Genomic DNA, 21,169 nt, shown 5'->3' with positions numbered 1-21,169 from the left:
CTATATTTTATACAGTCGATATTACTTCACTTACCTGAAAAACGATATTTTTGTAGTCGATATTATGTCCAGTCGATATTTTGTCCAGTCTATATTTAAAACTCGATATTATGTCCAGTCGATATTTTGGAGTCGATATTTTGTCTGTGCACCCTATTAGAGAAATAGGCCTGTAGCAGTTGGGTTGGGAGCGATCGCCCTTTTTAAAACTCGGAACGATGATAGTTGTTGACCATGAGTTGGGTAACGGGGCATGCATTAGATTGTTAAAAACATTTAAAAAAGAGGTGCCCAGAAGTCTGGCTTGTGTTTAATTAGGTCAATGGGTAAGTCGTTTGGTCCCACGGCTTTGTTACCCACACTCTGTTGGATGGCTTCATCAACCTCGGGCAACATTATCTGGATCCTAACTAGGGTTCCATGTTGAAAATAATCTTCCTCTTGTACATGAGCAGCATAAATCTTTGAAAAATGATTTTCCCATGACTTGCTTGTTATAGTGCAGCTAATGGAACTTAGTAGCTGCCCCATTGCACTCAGGTCCTTAACTGCTGCCCAAAAGGTGTTCCCCTTTTTAGTGTTTGCAGCTCGGGCTAATACTTCCCAACAGTCTTTTAAATATTTCCCCTTTCCTATTGGTTGTCGCTATTTTATACGTTTGCCTGGCCATTTTCACATCAACAATACACCTTGGGTTACTTGCTAGTGCTTTGCGCATTTGTCTAGTTGCCTGACAGCACTCGTGGTCAAACCATCTGGGTCCACGTTGCACTGAGGGAAAACTCTATGAAAGGAAGGATTTCACTACAGAACAAAGTTTAACAAAATCATAAAAATCCTCAGGGTGCGGATCAAGGGCTGACAGACTAGAGTTTAGGAGGTGCATGTTAGGTTTAGCCAGTGTCTGAAACAGTTGGTGTTATTTATACCCTGCAAGATCAATCTTAAATTATCAGTGGAGGGAAAAAGGTTCCTGGCTCCACATTCCGAGATGAACGTGGGCCGGGGAGATAGTCTCAGCACAGACTTTATTGGAATATGGTCCCCATGGGTTGTGGAAATAACTTCCACTTCCATTAGGTAGTCTTTGAGGAGAGGGGAAATAAAGCATACTCTATGGTAATTGAACAGCCCCTCCCTCTGAATGTTGGCTCAGAATAGTTGCTATTGGGTGTTGCGCCCACGATTTCCATAACATTAATAAGGTTGTGTGTGTGCAGATGTCCTGCCAGCTCTGTACCCCTATGGGAAATTTGCCCAGTGCTGTGGGACCCTGTAGGGTGTATTGTGTCCGATAATTTTGCATTGAAGTCACCTCTCAAACAAATGTCTGTTGATTTAATGGATTCTTGATGACATTCTAAATTGGCAATGAAATCAAATAAATTAATAAAATTTCCATTAGGGATTGAATGGAAATCCTTATTATAAAAGTTAATCAGATAAAAGGAGACACCCCTCTTATAAAATAAGACTTGAAAAATGTTACTTTTGGAGTATAAGGTGGTGTTTACCCAAATTGATGAGTCCCCCGAGGGTCGACCAGACATGGGAATGGGAAGTATGGTGTTATAACATTGAAACCCATTAATATGTAGTTCTTGGGTCACCCAAGTCTCTTGAAACATAACTATGTCCTGTTTTCTTACGAGATATAGCCAATCAGGATCCCTCAGGTTTGACTGGAGGCCTTCTATGTTCCAACCGAGAATGCTTCGATCTGTGTTGGCCAGAGCCTTAGTTAGGGCGTGTTGATCGTCTGATTTGGATGCTGAGGGGGGGGGGAGCACAAACAGATAGGGATTAACAAGATGATGGGGCACCAGTGGGGGTGGTAGTCAATCCTGAGTGTCAACTTCAGATAGGGCCTGAAACCTGTTATGTAAGATGGGGAATGCATGCTCATTAACAGTGGGCCCAAAAGTTGGTTTGTAAAAATAGCCCTGCAGGAGGGAGCAGGTTTTGGTGCTTTGATTAGGTGTTAACTCACAGGCTCTCAAAAAGGATCGTACCATGGATGATTCACAAATATTAATCACAATACAATCCCCATACATTTTCTTGGGGGACGTACCAATCCACCCAACTCTACGAACCATGACGATCTTGTTCATGTCTGATGGGTGGAACCTTTTATTCTTTGTTAACCAGTCCATACATTTATTTTGTGGTTTCACCCAGGACTCCCTCCGATCCCTCTCGAGGTTTGGGACACCAGCCAAGATTAGTACATTTGGGCAGGAGACTGGGGGCAGGCTCAAGATATCCGGGTTAGGCCTGAGGTGATTTATGGTGGAGGTGTATTCAGTGCTGCTGATTACATTTCCTGGTGTTATTCCAACATGTAGGTGATCAGGCTTGGTCCAATGCCTTCAGCTAGGGTCAGAGGGTAAAGTTGTAACTGGGTCATCTATGGGTAATGAACTGCTCCTTAAATTGGGATTTAATGCCGCCTCAGCTCTGACTGAAAAACAATCCCTTACTTGTCTGCATGTGTGGCAGGTGCTGCTTCCAGGGAGCCTTAGCGGATGGTGAGATAGCAGGAACAGGAGGTGACTACAGTGATTGGGTTTGGATGAGGGCTTTTGCTAGCAGTGGATCCATCTCCTGAAGCAGCCATGGTTTGAGCTGTCACAAACAGCGGGCTAAGCTTTCCCACAGCTATATCTAGACAATCTAAGTGCTCAAAGACGGGGCCGAGTTTAGAATCTAGCAGATCGTTAAATCGCTTGAACACAGCATCAACATCAATAACAGAGTTGGTAAAGGTATAACCACTCCCCCCCATTGTCCTGCTGTGCCTCGGTCTGTGTGCTAATGGACGATGCCCATTATGACCTTCCACAGGAGTACTGGTCCTTGCAGATAAATGCATCCATGCGGTCAAACAGTTCCTATGTGTGCCTATCATGAGTGGTAGTTTCCTTTGGGCACAAACAGGTTTCTCAAATTTTCTCTTACATTTAGCGGACAGATTTCTCTTGGTTGTGAGAACATCAGCAATAGACTGTGGCTCAGATGTATTGCCAGACGGTCTCACGCTTGCATGCATAGTGTTAGTAGTGCCAGAAAAGCGGGGCAGCGGGGGTCCTGTGCGGTCGTTGGGCCCAGTTCAAGTTCAGGGACAGGGTCAGATGGGGCCCCTCTGGTGTGTTAGTTAATCAGTTACCCAGAGACGAAGGAGTCTCAGTGAATTCGATTTCCCCTGACACAATGTTGACCACCCATGCACGCATGACATTGATGCTACTGGTGTCAGGGCGTGCATTTGTTTGCCTGATGTACTTCCCCATGATAAGTTTTAAAACGAATAAAAAAGTTTGCAGCCATCATGGTAAGCCAGGAATTAAACTTGAACTTGCAGGCACTCACGTCGTTGCAACTGAAGGCCTTGAGAGGGGGCGGGCCTACCCTGCCTCTTCCTGTCGCTGATGGGTGCAGACGGGCCCACCCTTGGCTTGGGCTTTGCCTGGGCGTGGCCCGGGCATGCCTGCGCGTGTCCCGTGCTGCGGCAGCCACAAGGTGCTATTACGCACCTCCGGACACAGACACATTGATGTCAGCACTTTCTGGTGCATGGCTTGTGAGGCTTGGAGTCCCCCCTGGATTGTGGTGCTGGCTGGGGCTGTAGCTCCGGTGATTCCTCTTGCTGCTGGTGGCTCCCACGCTGCCGGAGCAGCAATGTGCTTTTACGCACCTTCGGGCGCGGACACAGTGATGTCAGCACCTCCTGGAGCTTAGCTTGTGGGACTTGGAATCCCCCTTGATTGTGGTGCTGGCTGTGGCTGTAGCTCTGGTGCTGCCTCTTGCTGCTGGTGGCTCTGCGTGCTGTGGTACCCGCGATGTGGTTTTACATGCCTCCATGCACGTACACGGTGACGTCAGTGCCTCTTGGCGCTTGGCTTGTGGGGCTTGGAGTCCCCCCTGGATTGTGGTGCTGGCTGTGGCTGTAGCTCCAGTGCTGCCTCTGGCAGCTGGCAGCTCCCCTTAGTTCTGGTTGCTTCACTGAAGATGCTGAGTGCAGCTGAGAGATGGGTCAGTGTTCCTTGCACCGCTGGGGTGATGCTTCGATTTTCTCCATGCAATGGCAACAATGCATCAGTTCTGAGGACGATGTACCGGTTCTGAGATGGGGCAGTTATGGAGGCGATGTGCTGTGTTTCTCCATTCGGTATAAAAGGGGGTGGTGATGGACGGAGCATCTGAACCAATCAAACACTCACACCCAGGAACAGGGTCAGACTGATTTTCATATGGCCATGTCTGAACTGGGGTGGCAGAGTGGGCTAAAGAACGGTGATAGATTAAACCCAGATCAGTTGACTGGGTGTGAGTGTTTGATTGGTTCAGATGCTCCATCCATCACCACCCCCTTTTGTACCGCTTTGTTCGCCATAAGTTGGCAGGGTATGCTCAGACGTAAGTCCCTTGCTCACTTTGCCACTGGATTCAAGCAAGCCTGGCTGAAGATGGCTGTAATGCCGGAAACTGGTCCTGGGAAGCTTGTTTTCGGTCCAGGGAAGGCATGGCTTGGCAGTTCGGGCTGGACTGTTCCCATGAGGCACAGGGTCAGACTGATTTGCATATGGCCATGTCTGAACTGGGGTGGCAGAGTGGGCTAAAGAACGGTGATGGATTAAACCCAGATCTGTTGACTGGGTGTGAGTGTTTGATTGGTTCAGATGCTCCGTCCATCACCACCCCCTTTTGTACCGCTATGTTTCTCCATTCAGTAGAGGTGATGTACTGATCTTCTCCACACAGTGGTGGCAATGCAGTGGTTCTGGAGCAGCTGTTCCAAAGGTGATACTCTGGATCTTAGTATGATACATCTATCGTGCTTCAGTGGCAGCGGCGATGCATTGATTCTGCTTTCGATGCATTGGTCACTCTTGGCCCAATTTAAAGGGTCCAGGACTGTGGTGCCACCCATTGGCAGAGCACTTTCAAAATGCTGTAGCAGACTGGTTTAAAGATTTTTGCATCCCTGAGACTTCAGATGATTAGGAGGCCAGCCAGCTAGCCCTTGGACTGACTCTGGGTTCAAGTGATGCAGTCCTTCTCACCAAGGTAAGGGAGAGCAGCAGGCGGCCAGTCACACAGCAAGGCAGGAGTTGAGCAAACAGCAGTCCAGCAGAGTAGCTTTCCTTTAACAGCACAGCAGTTCTTCCTCCTGGCAGAGTGGTCGCAGGTCCAGAAGAGTACTCAAGTCATGGTGTAAGAATTCCAGTACTTATGCGCAGTTGTTTCTTTGAAGAGGGGGAGACTTCAAGGAGATTTGTTTGAAATGCACAGAGGTCCTCCTCTAATGCTCTGGCTCCAGATACACTACAGGGGGGTATACAGACCTTTGTGTGGGGACAGGACACATCCTGTTCAGGTGTTAGTGTAAGGCTGTGCTCAGTTCCTCTCTCCCATCTTCCAGGATGGCCCGTAAAATCACACCAATGCTCCAATTATATATGGCTGTCCAGGGAAAATACACAAAGCCCAGCTGTCACCCTCCCTGAACATGTATCAGACAGGCATCAGGAACCAAATGGCTAAAGTAGGAAAAGTCCAACTTTCGAAAAGTGACATTTTCAGACTAGCAATTTAAAATCTGACGTTACCATAAGATATGATTTTAAATTGTGAGTCCAGAGACGCCACAATCAAAAAGTCTCTCTCTTAGCGATTGGAAATTACACTTAAAAATGTAATAAATTAATCCCAATAGTATGATATGGTAGAGATAGGCCTTGCAGTAGTAAAAAACAAATTTGAGAGATTTTCCCTACTAGGATAAGCAAAACTTAAAGGTAAATGTCCTACCTTTTAAATACATTGCACCCTCCCCTCTGGGTTGTCCGGGGCCTACCTTAGGGGTGACTAAGATTCATAAAAAGGGAAGGGTTTATACCTGGCAAGATGTTTATATTGTCAGGTCGAATGGCAGTTTACATTGCAAACACAAGCCCTGCTACAGCAGGCCTGAGCCATGGTTGGAGGGCTACTTAAGTGGGTGGCACAATATATTTGCTGCAGGATCACTAGCGGCATTTAATTTACAGGTCCTGGGCACATGTAGTGCACTTTACTAGGGACTTTCAAGTAGAGTCAATATTACCATGTTTACGGGAGAGAGCACAAGCACTTTAGCACTGGTTACTAGTAATAAAGTGAACAGAGTCCTAAAGCCAGCAAAAGCGATGTCAGAAAAAGTAGAAGAGATAGGAAAAATGTTGGAGGGAAGCCCACAGTGAGGCTGGCAGGTCAAACAGAAATTCACATTTATTTTTTAATGCGGTTTTGATTTCCTTTATCTTTCAACTGTAACATTTTTAAAAAAAAGAATCTCCCCTTCAAACAGATTTTGTACTCAAAGTGTAATCGGACTACTTGGCGATGCATGTATCTTGTGCTGCACATAATGCACATATGATAGTAAATGAGATGAGTGTAGATGAAAGATACTGGGAGTACACCTTATGTTCCTGAGCGTTATAAACACATGTGGCCCAATACATCAGTTGACGGGCGACTTGAGTAAAATTTAAATTACACAAAAGATCTTCCCCTCCTGCTGGTCACCTTCAAGTGGCAGGAAACTGTTTAGGATGTGGAATTACAAATGAAAGACGTGCTGGTTACCAACCCCAACTGTTGATTTTTGTTATGTTATGTTATGTTATGTTATGTTATGTTATATTTACTTTTGTGTAGCGCGCGGCTACTCAAAAAGAGTGTCCCGGCGCTTTGAGTAAGGAGGGCTACAACACATTAACATAACACAGTTAAAAGAAGACAAAAGGCAGAGGGGGCAGACAACAAAGCGGCCTACTGAGTAAACAACCAGGTTTTGAGACCTTTTCTAAAAGCAAGTAGGCTAGTGGCTCCCCGGAGTGTGAGCGGCAGAGAGTTCCACAACTGTGGCGCCAATAGTCCAAAGGAGCGACCTCCCAGGCGAGCTCTCTTCACACGCGGGACAACCGCCAGAAACAGGGATTCTGACCTCAGAGAACGAGCCGGATGGTAAAAGGCAAGTCTCTTTTGGAGGTACTTTGCTCCCACCGCATGGAGAGCCTTATAGGCCAGAGTCAAAGCCTTAAAGGTAATCCGTTTGCGGATTGGAAGCCAATGCAGCGTCTGCAACAAGCCCGCTGCACTGGCACGTCTGTTCAAACCAAAAATGGCCCTCGCGGCAGCGTTCTGCACAACTTGAAGCCGCTGTAGCAGATACTCTGGCAGGCCCAGGTAAAGAACGTTCGAGTAATCTAACCTAGAACCGATCAGGGCCTGCACAGTCAGCTTCCTGTGCTCCTCAGACAAAAGGGGAAGAAACCTCCGCAGCATCCTAAGGAGGCCGAAGCAGGTGCCCGACACACCAAGGATCTGGGATTTCAGCGTTAGCCCCTTGTCCATCTTGACCCCCAAGTTCTTAGCAGTTTGGGATGAACAGGACGGAGGGAACATATTGATGGGCAACCAAGCCTGCCAGTCTGGCTCCTTATCGCACCCAAAGAAGAGTACCTCGGACTTGTCGGAATTGCTCTTGAGGCTGTTCAGTTGGAACCATTGAAAAACAGCCCCAAGGCAATCCCGGATATTCTCCCCATCAAAGTCCCCTCCTCTCTTACACAAGAAGAGGATCTGGGTGTCGTCTGCATAGGATACGATCTGGGCCCCAAACGACTCCGCCAGCGCCGCCAAAGGGGTCATAAAGATGTTAAAAAGGGTCGGGCTCAGAATAGAGCCCTGAGGGACCCCGACTCCCAGAGGCGGCATCACGGCGGAATCTGGCGAGGCCCAGACCGTTTGCCGGCGGCCAGCTAGAAAGGAGGAAAACCAGCTGAGCACCGTCCCCCGCAGTCCTATCTCATAGAGTCTTACGAGAAGGGCATCATGGGGGACGGTGTCGAAAGCCGCCGACAAATCCAGCATCACCAGCATGGCTTTGCCCCCCGTGTCCAGAACCCCTTTAATGGTTTCTAAAACCTCAAGGAGCGCAGTCTCTGTGCTGAGATTTGGACGAAAGCCCGACTGGGTGGCGTGCAGAATCTCATTTGTCTCTAGAAAATTGGAGAGCACCGTCTGAACATGCTTTTCCACAATTTTCGTGAGCGCCGGCAGCAGAGAGATAGGCCTATAGTTGACTGGGGCCTTCGGATCCAGACCAGGCTTCTTTAGCAGAGGGATGACCATTGCCTGCTTCCAGGCCTGCGGAACCACTCCTTGGCTCAATGAGAGATTCAGGAGCGGGTTCGCCAGCGGATTAATCACCTCCGCAATTTTCGCCAAAAATTTAGCCGGGCACGGGTCCAAGGGCGAGCCCGATTTGAGATTGCCCATGAGTGCTAAAGAGGCAGGGGCAGAGATAGGTGGAAACACGCCCAACGTCAAACCTGGCGATGCTAGCGGGGACAAGTTAGCCGCAGGGTCAATCGGCCCGGCAGGTGCCACCGATGGAAAAGAGTCCTGTATAAGTTTGATTTTGCTAGTGAAGAAGTTAGCAAGGTCCGAAGCCCAGGAATCAGATGGCCTCTCATCAGAGGTATTGGACCGTGGAGAAATAAATTCTCTATAGTGAAAATCTCCTTACAGGAGTTGGAGGCGGCTTCTATCCTCCCTGCCAGGTAGGCTTTTTTTCCCAGGCGGATGTCCCGGTGATAGACCTTAACCACCGTCTTAAAGGTCAACTTGGCCGCAGTATCGTATTGTGCCCGCCAGGCTCTTTCGGCCACCTTACACTGCTGCCGCGTAGCCGACAGTGCTGCGGTGAACCAAGGAGCAGAGACCCGTTTCGGATTCAAGCGGGGGGCCAATTCCGGGGCAAGATCGTTTAGCCTGTCTAAAAGCCATGCTTGCAAGGACTCCAGATCCTTCTCCAGGTCGCCTGAGAGGGGGCAGGGGTGATCCAAGGCGGCCTGGGCCAGCATCTCAGGGGTCACTCGATGGTAGGCCCTATGGACTCGACCCTGCTGCTGTGGCAGAGCAACAGCCGATTTAACTGTGCTTTTGATCGAAAATTTAGCAAGCAAATGGTCTGACCATAGTACCGGGATAATCTCTATCACCTCAAGAGGGGATGACGAGAAAACCTGATCAAGAGTATGCCCCTTATCATGCGTAGGCCCCTGAAGATAAGGGATCAGCCCCAGCGGGGCCATAGCCTCTGAAAGTTTGATAGCGGCTGGGTCCGACGGATCATCCATCCAGAAGTTGAAATCCCCAGCCACAATGCAATGTTCCGCTTTCAGGGCCAGTCCCACCAGAACGGAGTCAAGGTCTTCAAAAAACGTTCCAGGTGGGCCAGGTGGTCTATATACCAGTAATCCCTTAACTGATTGGTGCGGGGCCAGAGTGATGGAAAAAGCAAGGGTCTCAGAGCCGCGGATATCATCCACTGGCAAGATAGCACAAGACGTACCTTTCTTCACCACCAGTGCCACTCCACCACCTCTTCCCTTAGCTCTATCCTTCCTGAAGATATTATAATCAGGCGGGATTGCCATGGCGACGTCCGGGTTAGAGAATTCTCCCCACCACGTCTCAGTAAGCATAAGCCAAAGTGGCTTTACCGTATCAAGGAGCTCAAAAATGTCTTGTGCATGTCTACACGCCGATCTGGTGTTTAATAGCATGCAGAGATATCCAACACTGACGATGTTATTGTTGGGAGACGATAACTGAGCGCGGTTGGGGCGCCAGCCACAGCCAGGGCAGCTGGACTTACCTCGGTGGCGGCCGGGAAAGACAGTGCAGCAGCCACTTGCTAGATTATCGAGAGAGCGGAGCTCCCCAGGAGTATATCGCAGCAATGGTGACCCAGGAGGACACATGCCTGGTATCAGAGCCCAGCCCGCCGCCCCGACCGCCTCCGGAACGCTGACGTGCGCAGACGGGCAGGACTCTGGCTTGACTCCGGCGCGAGTCAGGTGCCACCGCTGCGCGTCTCCGCTGCGCGAAGGGAAGTGAGCTTTAAATGCAGCCTCACCTGGTCTCCAAACGGAGCACTAGAGCGCTGGATCAGGTGGAGCGCTGGAAGAACAGCACCCCAATATGGCGACCAAGCGCCACGAGTGAACAACCACAATCCAAAAAAACTCCGCTCTACAAGCGGTGGGGGGCCCAATTATGGTGCGAGTGTGTGGGCGCGGCGGCAGTATTAAAAACAGGGGCTAAAGAAATGAAATCAACAAAGATACAAAAAACGGTAATTTTAAAATTCAGAAGCGCTGCGCGCCTGCTGCAACATAAAACAGAGAGTGTAGCGCGTTGATAATGCAAATAACTCCTTACTAGAGGTCGAGCTGCTCTGAATGCTCGCCTTAAATGCAGCCTCACCTGGTCTCCAAACGGAGCACTAGAGCGCTGGATCAGGTGGAGCGCTGGAAGAACAGCACCCCAATATGGCGACCAGGCGCCACGAGTGAACAACCACAATCCAAAAAAACTCCGCTCTACAAGCGGTGGGGGGCCCAATTATGGTGCGAGTGTGTGGGCGCGGCGGCAGTATTAAAAACAATTGGTTTGAAATATGTTGCAGGTGATGAAAGAAACCGTCAACAACGATGATAGCCACTAGTAAATATGTTGCAAAAATCTGGATTTACTGGTATCATTCTGTTATATTTAAATAAAAAGATTTTTTGGAATTTAAAAAAGCTCTTTCAAAATGTTCAAAACATTGTGGTGGATGCTTTTTCAAATATTTGCTACATTTTACAGCATCATTTTCACATAAATCAGCAAAAACCCATGACTTCTGAAGGGACAGTAATAAAATATTTTAGTAACTCTCAAGTGTGTGAGGCATCCTTTCCCTTCCTAGGGCAGTTGAAGCTCACCCGCCCGGGGACATCTTTGATCAAATGAGGGCAAATCAATGAATTTTACAGCACACTTTCCCTAAAAAGTGCCTCATGTTATAAATATGACAAGCAGTTAAACAAAAACAATTTCAAATGCCTACCATTTTTCAAAATGTAAATCACATCTTTTTTCACTTCAGATTCTCATCTACCAGCCAGAAACTCACCCTGAAATATCACAGAGAAACCTGATTAATGAGCGCTTCTTGGCCCGTCAGTTTTACGAAGCCTTATATAAAACAGAGGTGGGCCAACCACTAAAAGCTTGAGCCAGAAGCCTAGCTCTGCCTCAGCTTGATGTTCTCTTGAGATCTCAAGCCTAAAAGAAGCTGAGCTTTGATAGGGAATGTTTAAATACCCTGAATTTTAATAAGTAATTTTCAATGCTGAGAAGTAATTACATTTATTGAGATTACATGCTTCTGTGTGTTACAGAAATAGAGTTTTTTGATGTTATCACATTGTAACATGATGTTTTTTGCATGATTTAAATGCAAAATATTTTCAAGGCTTGGCGTTTGCACAGGCTGTAGGAGACTAGTATCTGCTTACTATGGTTACCCCCCCCCCTTTTTGCTGGTGTTTCACTGTTTTTCGACTTTAGTCTGGCTCTGGCCCTGCTAACCAGGACCACAGCCTAGCTGCTTCCTCTCTAAATTGATTGCAAGTACTTTAGGTACACTCCATATTGGTTACTGGTTTACCCTTGTGAGTCCATAGTCTATGAACACTAGATACTAAGGGCATAGGTACCCCAGAGGACTACCAGGGGCTGAAACATGTATAATGCCACCCGAGGGAAGCCTTCCAAAATGGTACCACAGGTCTGCTACTGCAGCCTGGGTAAGGTGCTGCATGTACCCCTTACAAAGATATAGGCTACCTACCTGACACATATAAACCTATAAGTCACTCCTATGGCAGACCTTATCAATCCTGAAGGCAGAGTGTTTGGTTTTGTGTGAGAGGGGGCCCATGCATGAGCAGGACCCCTCTGCAGCTTTCAGAATCACTTCTCTGTAGCTGTTCTGTGATGCAGCCAGACCATATACTCTTAAGTGCATTATAACCTTGCGGTAAATGCTAACTTTGGAATCGGTGCATGGAAACATGTTGTAATTGGAGTCATACACTTTGGAATCCTACCCCCCGTCAGTCCTGGCAGCGGGGGTAGAATTCCACCCTTCTAGAGAGAGAAGACATGTACACACTTACTTAACCAGTAATAGTTTAAAAGAGCCCCAGCATCACAAAATGGATGCAGCAGCCACAGACACTGGTCTGACCTCCTGCTGCTGGATGAAACTCCGGCAGGGGAGTCCTGGACAAAAGGTTTCCTGTCACAGGGTGGTGCAAACACCTCCCAGACAGGCTTTAGTGTATTGGGGCTGGGTGGGTGCATTCAGAGAATTGCTTTTCAGACAGTGCTGGGGGCGCACTTGGTGTCTCTGTGTATACCCCACTTCAAAACCGGTTGCAGGGGCAATCAGCCCCTGCTCTGGTGTGAAGCTAGACAAAGGGAATGGGGTGTAACCACCCCCCCCGGGTCCTCCATTAGGTGGGACCCTAGAGTAAGTCCAACCCCTAAACTTAGTATTATAGGATCCCAGTTCTTAGGACTTTAGATTACCCTGGACGAACTCTGCAACATATATCCTGGAACTTCGACATTCTATTTTGACTAGAAGATGGAAGAATCTCCCTTGGGGTCAAGGAGTGACTCCCCTGTTCAAACAGGCACCAAAGATGCATCTTGCCGGGCTGCATTTCCCAGGCTCCTGCCGGATCCCGCCGGATTTGTGACACAGGCCCAGACAACCAGACTTCTCCAAGGCTGACACTTAATCCCAGCGAAGCTGAGAACTGCAGCCATCACGAGAGACATGGGACCTGAACACCTGGCTATCGTGCACATTTGCTAATGCACCTACTTCCCAAGCTTTCTCAAAGTTGTGCATTGGACTACGTGTAGTCCAAGCCCTGAGCACCATCTGCACTGAAGATGGTGGGCCTACACTCCACGACTGTTCCGTGGGCCCGCATCTAGTTCTGCTCAAGGCCCCTTCGGGATCCATGGTCCGGTGACTGGTGGGTCCCCATGAAGATAACTATTCTGTTTCTTGGGCTTTCCTGGTTGCTCCAGATGTTCCCTGACTACCCTCCAAAGGGTGAGTCCCTCAGACCTTGCTGGTCTGCACCAAAGCCAATCTTTGCTTTCTGCATGGGTTGCGTTTGCCAAGGCTTGTTGGGTCCTATCTCAAATCCGACACCGCAGCCTTTGTGGCACAGCTACAATCCAGCTCCTGGTCATCGTCGACGCCTCCTGGACCTCGTGGCTGAAGAGTCAAGCTTCACCTTCTTCACCTGAAATCACCCGACAATGGTTGGCATCTTCTCCTTGCCTTCCTGGTCACTGGCTAGTGGCCCAGACTTTGTCCCCTCTGATTTCAGGTTCTTCTCGACTCCAATCCAGACTTGGATCCATCCGGACACTTTCTACTTGGTCACCTGCAGCACTTTTCAGCAGCTTGCCATTGAAAACAACGACAAAACCTGACATCAAAAGACACCTATACACCCGGCTTCCCTAGGTGAGGTAACTCGAGTACTCCGGTGCTCCAGTGGGTATTGAATCTAGAACTGCCTAGTTCTAAAGGGGTGTGCTCCAAGTCCTCTTCTAAGTGTCCTTCCTTTGTAATTTTCCAACCGCGACTTTCTCCATAAAAGTTAATGGTGGTTCACGGCTGTGTTTAGACACTGCACTTGTCCCCCGTGGGTCCTCTGTGTCACTACCTTGGGTGGTACCTGGTGGCCCCAGTGGTTCTAAATGCTCTAGGCCTTGTATCTATGTCAGTCGTGGTTCTTATACCACTTTCTTAGTATATGGTTTGTGAGGCCCCTGGGCTGACCATATATTGTGCTAATTTACTGTGTGCTAAATAAATTTAACTGATGTACTTTTGCCTCTAGCCTCATAAAGAGACTGGAGGGATGTGTTTAGAATAAATATATATATATATATTTTCTATATATATTCCTGGTGAGGTTCTCCTTTCATTTGGTCATTCATGAGATTATAGACTGGTAAAACAAGCTGCTTTACATTCCTCCAAGACTTAACCTGAAGGCTGCTTTCCACAGCTACCACCAGGATAGCTTTCTATATAGGTTTAAACCTACCTTCATACGGGTCGTTTGCACTGGTGCAAGCTGCCCACTAGAATAGTGGACAGCATATGCCAGGCCAAATTCTCACATTGGTGTGCAGTGTGTGGGAATCCAGCTTGCCATTGTTTTACCAGATAATCTCAAGTGTTTGATCATTTGAAAACCACTAAAGGTACCAGAGGTACATATAATACAAGCTTACATACAGTAAGTTCTACTGAAATTAGAGTTGTGTGTCAAGGGCTTAAGCACACCCTTTCTACAACTCAAGAGAGTCCAGTAGGTACCCAACTAGAGTAGGAAGTGCATACACCACACCTCACTAGTTATGTCTTCAAGGCCAGGAATCAGTGGATTCCTGCCAGATTTCAGTAGGTTACAGACATCCAAGTATGACACATTCCCTTTTAAAGAATTAAGGGCTCTGTGCATTATGAGGAAATTGAATACACAAAAAAATGCAACCACCCAACATCTCAAGGAGGTGTTAATACTTGATGGCCATAGAAAGGTTACAGAGCCTGAAAGGGTTTGCAGTGGGTTGGGAGCAGCAGAAGGGGGAGATGCCAGTGGTGCAAATCCACAGGACTCAAACTCTGATGCTGACCAGGCAGGTGACAATGACCTAGACCTGGGGAATCCAGCTCCAACTGGCAATGAGGAAGACCAATAGGGCCCAATCTTTGTCCCCCCAGGAAGAGTTGGTGGTGTGCCTAGAAGGCCAAGATCTCCTTCAGTTGAGTCTAACATTCTGGTACATCTGTAGGTTCTTCTATCTCTTTTCATAGGAGGGCAACCTCTCAAGAGAGGAGAGAGAACCAGTTGAGGTTTGAAGAAGCACAACTGGAGATAAGGAAACAAACGGCAGCCTTAGAAAAGGAGTTCCTATAGCTTGAAAGAGCAAGAAAAAAAGATGTGACTGGAGTCCCAAGGTGGCAGCAATGTCCCTAGAGGTAGGGATTGGTCTTATGACAATAACAACTTAAGCAATATTGTCCCTACCTACAAGAGTGGGGATGACATCCACAAATGGATAACTGCACTCGAGAGTTCCTGCAAAGTACAGTAGGTACCCCAGGAGCTGTGGGCAGCAATCTTGTGGCTCTCCTTTGCAGACAAAGGTAGAGACAAGCTTCTCACTGTCAGAGAAGAGGATGCTGATAATTACAAAGTCCTAAAGAGTGCACTTATAGATGGGTTTGGCCTAACCACTAAGCAGTGTAGGATACCGTTCAGAGATACCCAAAAGGCAACAGACACAGGACTGGGCTGACTTTGTTGATTGCGCTACTAAGGCTCTGGAGGGCTGGTTACTGGGCAGTAAAGTGTGTGATTATACAGTATTGTATAATTTGATCATGAGGGAGCAAATAACTGTCAGAATTAGCTGTTGCATCAGCACCTGGTAGACTCTGATCTGACCTCTCCCCAAGAATTGTGAAAGAAGGCAGACAAATGGGTCAGAACTAGGGTGAAGCAGAAGGTACAGAACGAAGGTGGTGACCAGAAGAAGCAAGATCCTAATAAGGGTGGGGAGAAGGGTAAAGACCATAAGTCTTCACACAGTTCCGAAAATGATTCTACTGGTGGGGATTCCCAATCTTCCAAGAAAAATAAGGGCCAAAAGAAATCATGGGGTAAAGTCTGTAAACAGAATAGCCATTGGACTAGTGATTGCACTAAGAAAGATGCAACTCCAGCCACCATTGCCCCTAAGGCAAGTGTTCCCCCTAGTTCAGCTCCTGGTGGTGGTACTCAGCAAAAGGGTGTAGAAATGTTAACCCTGGGTAGAAGTAGAACAAGGGACGTCACGCTGAAGGGGATGGGGGCTGCAGCAGCTCTCCTTGTCTCAGGGTGATTGAGTGACAGCAGAAATGGCACTGAACAGTCACGTCACGGCATTGCTACTGCGCATGTTTGTTGTTGGGCTAATCATATTTATGATCAGCCCGAACATGCGCTGTAGCCTTCCCCTTAAGAGACCGAGGGTTGCTTCATGCCGCAGCCCTCGGTCTCCTAATGGGCAGGGAGTGTCCCTGCCCTCAAGCCAATCCTGGGCCTGGCACGTAGAGGGATTGCCAGTGACATCGCAACTGTTCCTGTTTGTTGAGGATGCGGTACCCCGGCCCAGGAGCAGTCGAGCAGAGGTGACCGAGACGGCGCAGACCAGTATGTTTTCTTTTTTTTATTTTTTATTTTAAACTTTCCCGGCGGCCTCCACCCCCGTGCGACCCCTCCCCCCCGGCGAGTATTGCGAGCTGCGACTTGTGTGTGTGTGTGTGTTTGTGTTTGTAGGCTAGCTCTTGAACCGTTGCATGCGTTCACACTATTATAATCAACACTCTTTCAAGTGCAGAGTGATGCTACTCTGCACTTCAAAGAGAGCTAATGTTTATATAGCGGGAACACAGACTGACTGGTTTGGTGCACTCCAGGCAGCTAGGCCCGTCCTGCTGGTGCCTGGCACGCACCTGTGTATGCTTCAGAAGTGCATAGCAGGGACGCGCCTTTGAAAGCAGTGACAAACTCATTTACATGACAAAAACCAGCATCCGTTCTTTCTGCCTTGCGTGACAAACGCAAGAATGTTACTATTCTTACGCTAGTCTACACCACTAGTACTGCCTTTGCTGCTGGTCCCAATGTCATGAAGACAAGAGCATGAAACAAGGTCCCAAAAGCCTTGTTCACTTTATGCTCAAGGGCTATGGGTCAACTAAGTGTGTAAATGCAGAAACCGGAGGCGTTTGAAACACCAAGGATGGTTGCGTGGTTAGCCCTGTGGCGACTTTAGGGAGCCAAAGGGCGAGCGATGTTGCTTTCGCTGCTCCTTATTCCACACACAGACTTATTAAAAGTTTGAAAAAGAAAACTTTTATAACTTGTCTTTAATAGGATAGGTTCTCTTATCGAGCACCATCGTTTCCCTTCATATTTGAACTCGATAAATGTTTTCACAAATCTGCATTGTTCCCCTGTACTTTTGTTTTGTGAATAGAGGTGAGACCGAATCAGAAGCCAGTTAGCTAATTAGCCTCCCTGCAGGGGGGCACATTTTATGTGTTTATGTTAGGTATGCATAGAGACTAAATCTAGCTAAAGAGCAACAGAGTGCTGACGAAGGACTGGAGACCCTCCGAGTGAAGCATACGCTTGGCTTTGTCCTACTCTCTCCTGTGTAAGGGAAATGGTAATGCACCCTTGAAGGTGCAATGCTCTTGCTTATCCCCATGCTTATGCTGGTGAGCGTTTTATCGTGCTATTCAGACAGGGCTGCCTCTTACCTTCATCCCGTCGATGTCCGTAACATGAGTGCCACACCTCTAATAGCGCCTGGACACCACTAAATTGTGGTTACTAGCATTTTTAACAATAAGTTTTTGTCTCTTTTATTACTATTGCTATGGGTTAGCAGGTTTAGAGATTACAACTGAAATCCGTATGCAGCCTGAAAGTCAAAAGATGGCATCTTTTACGCCTACCACAGAGATTAGATGTGCAGTCGAATGTGACTATTACGGAAGCTATGCTTATTGAAGGAAAGTGACTGCCTAAGATCACACAGTTTGGGCAGGTGTGGAAGCCAGGATTTAAGCTCAGGTTTCTTTGTGGCACACTGTGCATTTCAGCTACTAAATGTCTCCTCTTTCCCTGTTAAACAACAAAGGGCACTGCTTGGTGTTATTTCAAGCGATAAATTAGTGTATTGTATTCAGTATTTACGCATTTAATATGTTAAATCATCATGGGAGAAGAACTTGGGCACATGCATCAAGTGCAATTCGGGCCTCACTGGGAACTGTTGGTGTGCAACTTCTCCTTTGATTGACAGGTAGGTTGTGACGAGCCATGCAAGTTTACATGTCAACCGATTGCTTGTTTAATGTATGCTAATTAGATGGGTTCATGAGTGAAATATGCGGTTTGCATGGCTATGTGGTCGCTAACCAATTATGTGTGCTCATTTCACTGGTGAGCACCGCCTCCTGTTCTAGCAAATAGAGTTGGCACAGGGTGTAAATGTCAGTGAACACCACAGTCTCACCGGCACTCAGGGGACAAGATCTCAGTTTTAATAAGGCAGGGAGCCTGATAAGTGGTGTGCAGGCCACAGACACCGAGCGTGTCTGCCCAGCAGCAGCCCCAGCTAGGTCTGAGAGCAGGATGTGTCGGGGTGAATAATGGGAGTGAAGCACAGAGAACAGAAAAGGGCGTAGGGACTAGGGGTCACTCTACCATTGCTGAGGAGCTCTTTGGACATTTGCGAAGGAACACGGTAAATAAAGGGTCATAGTGGAGAGTAGAAACGCATGAGTAGGCGGGGACATATTCTCCCTGGGATATGTGTTCCCAAGACATGCACGCCTGGACATATCTGCTCCATGAGATAAATGCTTCCAGCTGTATGTGTTTTAAGACGTGTGCTCCTTGATAAATGTGCCATATGACTTAGGTGCTCAAACAGCAGCCTCTGAATTAGAAGGGGATTTACCAGAAAAACAAGAAGGGGAGAAAGCCCATTTGGCGAGGTGTAGGGCAGGGGCTATGTAGTTGCACTGTTCTCAGGGTGGAGACTGTTTTAAAGGAGGTGTGTTTCTCCCAAGTAGCAACAGAGAGACAGTGTGGCCTCACCTGCAGAGGCAGTTTGCATTGGAGGTAAAGAGAGGGGGCAGTGTCTGATATCGCTGAGACACAGAGGCACACTGTGCTCCACTGCTCCAGGTATTGGCAGGCCACAGAAGGGCAGCGCGCTGTGCTGCAAAGAGAGGCCAGTGGACTGTTCTCTTTCAAGAGAGCGATGGACAACGTGTCAAGCTGCACAGATAGGCCGGTAGACTGTTCTGCGGTAGTAATATAAGTACAATGCGCTCTGCTTCAAGAGTCACTGAGGATAGTTTTCCCTGCTGCACAAGACACAGAGCACAGTGTCCTCTTCTAGGAGGCACACAGGGACGGTGTGCCCTGCTGCCTGAGACACAGACAGGGGGGTCTGTGCCCTGCTGCAGTAGGCACATTTTATCAAGAGTCTGCAAAACAGTCCGCAAAACAGGAGGCACAGTAAGGCAGTGTACCCTGTCCCAGAAGGCTTTGAGGAGGGCAACACACTGTGTATATTGCTCAGGGGTGCGTGGCTCTGGCAGGGCCTAGCTTAAGAAACCTTTCTATCTACATGTTATGACATCCCTTTATTAATGTAATAGCTGCAATTTCACAATTGCTCTTTTAACCTTCTTGCTTCTCAAATTTGCTTGAAAATGCACCATTTACCCATTCTTTTTTCAAACTTTTCACGGGGGGGGAAACCCCCCAGAAACCCCCCCCCCCCCGAACCCCGCTTAAAAGGTTAGGGCTCGCTCGCTGCTCGCATTCGCCATGGTGCATTACGACAAAGTTCACAACCCACCACTTTCAAATGTCATCAGCGGCCACTGGGTAACTGGCCTTAAGAAACTTGTATTTAGTGCAGACCTCCCAGTTGAATGCTTACTTGGCAATGATTTAGACACTTCAGCATGGTCTGAAGTGGAGTTAAGGACCCATGCAAAAATGTTCGGAATCCCTGCACATGTGTTTCCTGTGACTAGGTCACAGGCCAAAATGTCAAAAGCTGAACAGGCCCTGGATTCTGGAATAATGGACCAGGTGCCTACCAAGAAAATGAGCAGTATAGGTAAGGCAGTGCCTTCCCCCCGACTCAGAGTGATGATCAGTCTCTTGAGGAAGATGATTGTGCTCCTTAAGAAGGAATTGTCCCAGATGAGCTTGAGCCTGATCAGCTTGAGTTCTTGGGGACAGGGGGCCGTTCCAATCAATCAATCAATCAGAGTACTTGTAGAGCATGCTACTTACCTGTGAGGGTCTCAAGGCGCTAAGGTTAGGCGGTGCTGCTACTGCTCGAAGAGCCAGGTCTTGAGGGTTCTTCTGAAGGCGAGTAGGTCTTGGGCCTGCCGTATGTGGGTAGAGAGGGTGTTCCAGGTCTTGGCAGTGAGGTAGGAGAAGGATCTGCTGCCGGAGATTGTTTGCTGGATGCGGGGGACAGTGGCGAGGGTGAGGCTGGAGGAGCGGAGCTGCCACGTGGGGTTGTAGAAGCTGAGTCTGCTGTTAAGGTAAGCTGGTCCGGCGTTGTGGAGTGCATTGTGTGCGTGGGTGAGGAGCTTGAAGGTGATCCTCTTGTCGACGGGGAGCCAGTGTAGGTCTCTCAGGTGAGGCGTGATGTGGCTGCGACGGGGGACGTTGACGATTAGTCGGGCGGAGGCGTTTTGGGTGTGTTGTAGTCATTGTAGGTGTTTGGCTGGGATTCCTGCGTAGAGTGCGTTGCTGTAGTCTAGTCTGCTGCTGACAAGGGCCTGTGTCACCGTTCTTCTTGTTTCGGTTGGGATCCACTTGTAGATCCTGCGGAGCATGCAGAGGGTGTTGTAGCAGGAGGAGACGGCGTTGACCTCCTTGGCCATGGAGAAGGAGGTGTTGAGGATGAATCCTAGGTTGCGTGCATGGTCGGTGGGTGTCGGTGCTGTTCCCAGTGTGGTCGGCCACCAGGAGTAATCCCAGGTTGAGGGGGTCGGTCCGAGGATGAGTACCTCCGTCTTGTCCGAGTTCAGCTTCAGATGGCTGTTCCTCATCCAGTCGGCGACGGCCTTCATTCCCTCATGGAGGTTGGTTTTGGCGGTGTGTGGGTCCTTGGTGAGGCAGAGGATGAGCTGGGTGTCGTCAGCGTAGTAGATGATGTTGAGGTTGTGTTGGCGGGCCACTTGTGCGAGGGGGGCCATGTAGACGTTGAAAAGCGTCGGGCTGAGGGATGACCCCTGGGGGACGCCGCAGAAGATGTCGGTGGCTTTGGATCGGAAGGTTGGGAGGCGGACGCTCTGGGTTCTGCCGGAGAGGAAGGACGTGGTCCAGTCAAGGGCCTTCTCTTGGATACCGGCTTCTAGGAGGTGTGTCTTTAGAGTGCGATGGCAGACCGTGTCGAAGGCGGCTGAGAGGTCCAGTAGGTTGAGGGCTGATGTTTCGCGGTTGTCTAGTTGGCACCTGATGATGTCTGTGACGGCAATGAGGGCTGTCTCGGTGCTGTGGTTTTGTCTGAATCCGGACTGGGACGGGCAGATATGAGTCAGGAGCAGCAGAGCTGCCCTTCTCTTGAACCCCTCAGA

General features: G+C 48.6%; 1 protein-coding gene across 1 annotated transcript in view; it reads right to left on the bottom strand.

Moving 5' to 3' along the window:
- The window catches only part of LOC147703282 (uncharacterized), a 303,605-nt gene that overhangs the window by 162,880 nt on the left and 119,556 nt on the right, over positions 1-21,169 (bottom strand). The gene's annotated exons all lie outside the window — the stretch shown is intronic.

Source organism: Lissotriton vulgaris, chromosome 7 (assembly GCF_964263255.1).
Source record: "Lissotriton vulgaris chromosome 7, aLisVul1.2, whole genome shotgun sequence".
Lineage (NCBI taxonomy): Eukaryota > Metazoa > Chordata > Amphibia > Caudata > Salamandridae > Lissotriton > Lissotriton vulgaris.
The sequence above is the reverse complement of the archived record's forward strand: the minus strand, read 5'-3'. Positions and strand labels throughout refer to the sequence as shown.